This window comes from Rattus norvegicus, chromosome 18 (assembly GCF_021556685.1).
Source record: "Rattus norvegicus strain SHRSP/BbbUtx chromosome 18, alternate assembly SHRSP_T2T, whole genome shotgun sequence".
Taxonomy (NCBI): domain Eukaryota; kingdom Metazoa; phylum Chordata; class Mammalia; order Rodentia; family Muridae; genus Rattus; species Rattus norvegicus.
Window position 1 is genome coordinate 75,619,194 of NC_141551.1, and position 6,469 is coordinate 75,625,662.

Below are 6,469 nucleotides of genomic sequence, written 5' to 3' on the forward strand. Positions count from 1 at the left end.
CCAGAATTTGCAGGTGGCCAAGGTAGGATGGCTCTTGATAAGAGGTAGCATACACTCTGTGGTGACAGTCCTATCATGTGTAGACCTTGATCATGTAGGCTGAAAGTTGGCATGTTTTAACAGGGAAACACAAAAGCAAGCAAGTTCTTAGTGACTGTAAAGGCTCTGGCTTGGGGGACAAGTAAATTCTTCAATTCATCCTGAAAATAAGCAATAAGTAAAACATATCCTCACCCGTGAAAGGAGCAAATCACTCTTGGGGCTTAGCCCAACCATGTCTTACCATGTTAGACATTAGTTTGATTATACTGTGGGACTGGGTGTAGACTCAACTGTGTTTTTAAACTTTTCTCACCAATACTGTCTCAGTTAGGGTTTCTGTGAAGAGACACCGTGAGCAAGGCAACGCTTATAAATCATGTAATGAGGGCTGGCTTACAGTTTCAAAGGTTTAGTCCATTATCATCACAGTAGAAAGCATGGCAGGTTTCAGGCAGAAAAGGTGCTGGAGTAAGGAGTTGAGAGTTCTACATCTTGGTTGTAAGGCAGCCAGCAGAAGACTCTGGATCACACTGGCCAGGCTTAAGCTAATATAATATTATATATATATATATATATATATATATATGGTCTAATATATATATTAGACCTTAAAGCCTACCTCCAGTGACAAGGCTACACCTTCTCCAATAATGCCTCCTAATAGTGCCACTTCCCATGGGCCAAGCATATTCAAACTACCACATTCCACACTCTGCCTGGTATAGGCTTGTTCGAACACACGAGTCTATGAAGGCCATACCTAGCCATAGCATAATGAAAAATACCTTTGGTTCAACTTCAAAAATCTCCATAGTCTATCCCATTCTCACCAATGTTTAAAAGTCCAAAGTCTCTCCTGAGATTCATGCAATCTCTTAACTGTAATCCTCTATAAAATCAAAATCGAAAAGCAGATCACACACCTCCAACATCATAGGATACACATTACTATTCCACAATATCATAGTGAGGAAATATTGGACCAAAGCAAGGCCAGAAACCAGCTGGGCAGACTCCAAACTCTGCATCTCTGTGTCTGATGTCAAAGCGGTCTTCAGATCTCCGACACTTTTCTGCTTCGTTGACTGCAGCACACGTCTTTCTCTTCGGCTGTCTCCGCTCCCTGTTAGCGGTTCTCCTCAGCAGGTATCCCACAGCTCTAGCATCTCAAACATCTTGGGGTCTCCAAGGTAACTTCAAATTTACAGCTTCTTGTTCCAGTGTCTGGAATTGACACATGATCTTCTGGGCACCTCCAAAGGGCTTGGGCCACATTTCCAGCTCTACCCTTTGTAGCGCTCCAGGGTCTGTTTGACTGCACTCCATTGCTGCTGATGTTTTCGATGGTCATCCTGTGGTACTGGCATCCCCAATGTGCCAAGGTTTTTCACTGCAACTAGGCTTCAGCAATAGCCTCTCATAGGCTCTCGTCATGGTGCCAAGCATCAACTTCTTGGCATGACCCCTTCAGTCCTAGGCCATCAACTGTAAGGCAGTTGCAATGCAATCAACCTTCACCAATGACCTCTCACAGGATTAGGCCTCAGCTGCTCTCCATGACCCCTCAATGCCTTCAAAACCAGTACCTCCTGGGTAATTCTTACACATTACCAAGTCCAGCTGCAGCATGAGGTACAACTTTGGTTATCTCTGGAACCCAGCTTCTTTGTGCTCTCAGAAAACACTTCCCAGAAGCTATCACCTCAGCGATGCTGGTCTCTTCTTAATCACTGCTAGTTTTTTAGCTCCAGCTCACCAGCTTCAGTTGTCCCAGTAGTCGCCTTATCCTCTTGACTATAAAGCCAGAGAGAGACATGTGGCTGAAGCTGTCCAGTTCTGTTGCTTGCTGGAGTTGGAACATGGCCCCCTTGTTCTATTATATCCTTCACTGCCTAGACCAGGCTGACCTTGAACTCAGAGATCTACATGCCTCTGTCTCCTAAATTCTGGGATTAAAGGCGTGCACCACCATGCCTGGACCTAAATCTTTTTTACCTTGAACTTGCTCTGTACCAGGCTGTCCTTGAACTGAAAAACCGGCTTGCCTTTGTCTCCTAAGATTAAATGTGCATCCCATTATGCCTGGGCCTAAGTTTCTTTTTTTAAAGATGTATGTATATGAGTACAGTGTAGCTGTCTTCAGACACACTCAAAGAGGGCATCAAATTCCATTACAGATGTTTGTGAGCCACCATATGGTTGCTGGGAGCTGAACCTCTGGAGGAGCAGTCAGTGCTCTTAACTGCTGAGTCATCTCTCCAATCCTGGGCCTAAGTTTTTCATGGTCACTAAGCCTCAAGATCCAGATCAAAAGCCTGGGTCTTCCAGCCTCAAGATCTGGATCACAGGTATGCCATCCATTTCTGGATTGTAGTTCATTTCAGATTAATAATCTAAATAAAAACAATAACCAGGTAATACCAGCTAACATGACATAACTATTGCTTGTTCAACTGCAAACACATAAACAATGAGCTTAGGTGGGTGGGATCTTACCCCAAAGTCACCACTCCCTTAATCTGCTCAGCTCCTCTAACCCAGGATTTAGCTCCATTGCACTCCCTGGTGCCTCTTTAATACTTGATCCATACATTTTGTTTTTTTTTTTTTCTTTTTAAACTTTCTATACTTGATCAAAATGCTCTTTATGAAAGTGAACCAGAGGACAAAGTCTATGCTGGGCCTTTCTGAGAATTCCATTGTCAATGCAATTAATCTGAGTCTCTTCTTCTTACCCTCAGACAGACTCTTCAGACAAGAGCAAAAAGCAGCAATGTTCTTCACCAAAAACATGAGAATAATCTCCAGAGTGCAAATTACCCTCAGCATCAATGTTCCATATTCCTATAGAACAGCCCATTAAGTCCCACTTAAAGCATTACAAATTCAAAGTCCCCAAATCCACATTCCTCCTAACTAAAACATAGTCAGGCCTATCACAGTAATACCCCACTCCTGGTACCAACTTTTGTCTCAGTTAGGGTTTCCATTGTTGTAAAGAGACACCATGACTGAGGCAACTCTTATAAAGGCTAACATTTAATTGGGACTGGCTTATAGTTTCAGAGGTTCTGTCCATTATCATTACAGTAGGAACCATGGCAGGATCCAAGCAGACAAGATGCTGAAGAAGCCAAGAGTTCTACATCTTGATTGGAAGGCAGTCAGCAGGAGACTTTGGATCACACTGGCCAGGCTTAAGCATATATATGACACCTCAAAGCCCTGCCTTCACAGTGACATATTTCCTCTTACAAGGCTACACCTCCTCCAATAAGGCCATGCGTCCTAATAGTGTCACCTCCCATGTGCCAAGCATATTCAAACTACCACACTGATTTAGTGTACAACCAATTTTTCTTCGCCGTGGCAACCACTTTTATTGTGCTTTGTGTATGTATTTGACACCACCTTGTACCACCATATGTTCTGGAAGTGCAGGAGACTAATTGGGAGCCTATCTTTCTACTCAAAGCTATAGCTAAAGATGCCTATACTGGCCTCTAGGGATCCCTGGGGAGATTTGTTGCTCAGGAGTTTAGTTGGCATCATAATCTTTGTAAAGCTGACTGACATATGACTTTCTAAAGAGCATCTTCCAGGATCTGTAGGGAATCTCTTTAGGTGGGCTCCGACTTTCCTGACAGATGAGTATAGCTCACTACAGAGTCGGAGCAAGCGGAAGTGAGAAACACTCTTTGCTTCCAGAGTATTCCAAAGTGATGTTCTAACAATATAGAAATGGGGAAAACCAGGGTGTTTTCTTTCTTTTTCTAGTCTCTATTTAACAGTCTTCACAGATATTTTGGTGGTGGTGGTGGTGGTGGTGGTGGTGGTGGTGGTGGTGGTGGTATTTTGGCTTGTTTTTTTTTTTTTTTAAACTTCTGGTCACCAAGAAATGTGGGGCAACTTCTAGCCTAGCAATTTTGCAGTGGATACCAGCTGGGTGTCCTCAACTCCAGTTCAATTTTGACACTGTCATTGGGAGGTGACCCAGTCCCACTTACAATTAAAGTACCTTGTCAGTCACTTCACGCCCGCTTGGTAGGGTCCAACCTCCCATCATCTTTTGAGTCTCTCCTCCTTGTGTTGTATTGACACGGAATGGTGGTGCTATGAACTCGGGGAAACATGCTAAGTGGTTTATTTAAAGGACCTGCAGAGCTTTGGTGAACCCCAGAGGGAAGAGATGGCCCAGGAATATGGAAAGAGCAAAGCCCTTTGCCCTCAGGAAGAGCATGAGAGTCCAAGATCCTCCAAATTTCTACTACCAAGATGCTCCCTGAACCCAGTCTTTGATGCCCCTTCTTATGGAAGCAACATCATGTAGGAGCGATAGGTTAAATCGATGGCCACTGGTAATAGTCTCAACCTCCAGCCTTCTGGATAGTCCGGAAGGCTGGGGAATGTGGCTGAAAGTCACAGTTCTACTCTCGATCTAGTCTCCACCCGGAAGCTACTGGAAAAGTGCTAGAGTCAGCCAGTTTATTAACATAACAAAAAGGTAGTTGGCGCTTTGAAGATCCCTTCTCTCAGTGTGATAGAGTAGCACCTGCCACCTGAACTTATTACTCTCTGCTCTGACTAGTGGATCAGCGTTGGTGCATGCACGGGGTCTGCACAGAAGCACCATAGCAAACCTTAAATGAAGCCTAGCATATCATACCTGGTGACTCGAAAGCTCATACCGAAGGGAATTCACAAATAAGTAGCCTTACAACAGATTAACGAATTAACCTCACCCAAGATGATACCCAACCCCCATCTACTCCTGTATTAAACATCGCCGCTTTCCCCACCAGTTCCTCCAGTGAACACGCAACACCTACTACTTCTGTAGCAAATGTCCCACATGTTTTCCCTATGGATTCTCAATCAGAGCATAACTCTAGGTAAGACATTGATCCGGTAACCGAGGTGGTAATCCAAAGACCTCTTCCTTTGATGGAACAGTGGCGACAGGTTAACAGGTGTGACAGCGTTCAGCAGAATGTGAGGAGACAAGGTCACAAGCTCTCAGAGGTGATTGGCTGGCTGAAAAGAATGTGTCCCACTCAGCAGGCTACACAGACAACACAGATGAGGGGAAAAGTCTGTGGGCCACTTGCAATGCCCACTACTTTTGTGGCATGTTCACTAGAGAAATAGTTGGGCCAGGTGATAGTATTGAATGTAAGAAGACAGAATGGAGGGGGTTGACCATCACCTTGGGTACTATTAATTCAACGAATCTGCCTTGGGTATTAAGAGTACAGCAGAAAGATGAGAACCTCCTTCATGGGAAAGCACTTGTAATTTCCTTTAAGATAGGATGATCTTGTAACAGATACAATGAAGTCAGAAGACACACCACCAGTGTGGATAACATTCGTTAATAGGTGGATCAGATACAAAGAAATATGAGGGAAAAGCAGTGTGTGTGTGTGTGTGTGTGTGTGTGTGTGTGTGTGTCTGTGTATGTATGTGTCTCTGTGTGTGTCTTTGTGTGTTTGTGTGTTTGTGTGTGTCTGTGTGTGTCTGTGTGTGTATGTGTGTGTGTGTGTCTGTGTTTGTGTGTGTGTGCTTTGTTACTTCTGAGTAAGTTTGATCACTGTTACTGTGATCCTCCACTGACAAGAGATTCCAATGTCTTTGGCCTTCTACTGTAGACTCAGTGCCAGTCACTTTGCAGGGATCCCCCAGGCTTTAACAGTTCTGCTGAGGCATCCAACTTCTTGGGCTGAGCATCCATTAGGTTCTTAGCCTCTCCATACAGCCATTGGTGGACTACCCAGCCCCATCTTGTAAGGCAATCTAATTAATCCATATATGTGTGTTATGCATATATGATATTTTGTATAAGCTTGGCCCAAGGAGTGGCACAATTAGGAGGTGTGGTCCTGTTGGAGCAGGTGTGTCACTGTGGGTGTGGGCTTAAGAGTCTCATCCTAGCTTCCTGGAAGCCAGTATTCTGCTAGCTGCCTTCAGATGAAGATGTAGAATTTTCAGCTCCTCCCTGCACCATGCCTGCCTGGATGCTGCCATGTTCCTACCTTGATGATAATGGACTGAACCTCTGAACCTGTAAGCCAGCCCCAATGTTGTCCTTATAAGAGTTGCCTTGGCCATGGTGTCTGCTCACAGCAGTAAAACCCTTAGGCAGCATATATATAATTGTGAACTAATCAATGTTTTAAGCCATTGGTGAATTCAAAATTTGAATGGACTACTGGGAAACGGTGGAACTTGGGGAGATGATCTTAGATGGGAGTCAATGAGGCATGCCTTTGAAGGGTTTATTTTACCTCTGGAGCCAGACTGTTATCCCTTTCTCCTTCCTGGCTACCATTAGAGAAATTCCGCACCATGATGCCCTCTCTGCCACAGTCCTCTGCCTTACTTTACCAAGAAACAATGCAGCCACCTACTCTTGACTGAAACCTTTGAA